General features: G+C 38.7%; 1 non-coding gene across 1 annotated transcript; it reads left to right on the forward strand.

Moving 5' to 3' along the window:
- The first annotated feature begins 794 nt into the window (after positions 1-794).
- On the forward strand, positions 795-901 carry LOC123254660. Its single transcript, XR_006506689.1, has one exon. It is a non-coding gene; the product is annotated as a U6 spliceosomal RNA (small nuclear RNA).
- Positions 902-1,480: the final 579 nt, after the last annotated feature.

The following is a 1,480-nucleotide window of genomic DNA, read 5'->3' on the forward strand; positions in this document are numbered from 1 at the left end:
GAAGGAAGGAAGGAAGGAAGGAAGGAAGGAAGGAAGGAAGGAAGGAGAGAAGAAGGAAGGAAGGACTTTTATTCCAGAATTAATTGGGCTAAAATAGACAATAACAATGAATTTGAGTCAGAAGCCCAAGAGTTCGAGACCAGGTTCCATTATTTAACCAAGAGAAATCATTTTCTTTTTTGAATTCTTAAGTTTCCTTATCTGTGAAATAGGGGTAGCAATCACTTCTTGCCAATCTTAAAGGGCTAATGTGTGGTTCAGAAAGGATAACAGATGGGGAAAGTCCCTTAGATCAGAGAAAAGCACTCTGAAAATTTGAACAATTTTAGTTCTCCTATCAAAGATGCTACACCATCATCTGGATGGGAATCTTCAACTAATTCTTGTTGAAAACCATGCAAAGAATTGCAGGAGAAAACAAAACAAATTACAAAGAAAATGGGAGCAAATGAGGATATTTAATGTATGTTAGGCTTATTGAGTTTTTCAATAATGGGTACATAACCACACAAATTCTAACAACTTCAATTTATAGATGAGAAGACAGGAGCTCAGAGAGATGAAGTTGAATTAAGCAAAGATGGAAAAGATTTCGGAATGGTATGCCATTTCTTTCCTCCAGTTCATTTTATAGATGAGGAACTGAGGCAAACAGAGTGAAGTGCCTTGCTCAGGATCACACAGCTAGTAAATGGCAGAAGCAAGATTTGAACACAGGAAGATAAGCCTTGCTCACTACAGGTCCAACACTCTGTGCCTACCACCTAACTGCCCCCTTAAAAAGATCAATTACTGTGCTCACTTCAGCAGCACACATACTAAAATTGGAACGACAAAGAGAAGATTAGCAAGACACCTGCACAAGGAGGATATGCAAATTTGTGAAGCATTCCAAATTTTAAAAATATATATACATAATTATTGTGCTAGAAATGCTGGAGAAGATGTACTCAACTGGCCAGTTTTCAAAAAGGTATAATGTTAGCAGTGGGAAAGGTGTGTTTCTAAATCCAAGGCCTTACTAGAATTGATGGATCAGGAGATTATAGCAGACCTAACCTATGGCCATTCTATAAGAGCACAAGGCAGAATAGGGAAAGCACATAGCTGCTACAGAAGGCTAGAGCTTTGGGTATATGGGGTGAATCAGACACTCATTATCCCAATACTTCCTGTTTCTCACTTCCTGATCCAGATCCAAATTGCCACTCCTATAACTGACTTTCCACTTCCATTTCAATCACTTGGATTTTTCTCCCCTAAAGAAATCCTAGGACTGACTCAGATAGGCCTGTTGGCTTACACATTTGTGTGGCTCCCAATTTGGACATCTGTCCTCACAAGGGACTACTAGCTCTTCAATAACAGTGCTTAGCTTAAAAACAAACTTGCGTTGGTATATTTTATTTTTAAAAAAAAGAAGGAAGGAAGGAAGGAAGGAAGGAAGGAAGGAAGGAAGGAAGGCTGTCTCTTATACACA

The sequence above is a fragment of the Gracilinanus agilis genome, unplaced genomic scaffold, assembly GCF_016433145.1.
Source record: "Gracilinanus agilis isolate LMUSP501 unplaced genomic scaffold, AgileGrace unplaced_scaffold27851, whole genome shotgun sequence".
Taxonomy (NCBI): domain Eukaryota; kingdom Metazoa; phylum Chordata; class Mammalia; order Didelphimorphia; family Didelphidae; genus Gracilinanus; species Gracilinanus agilis.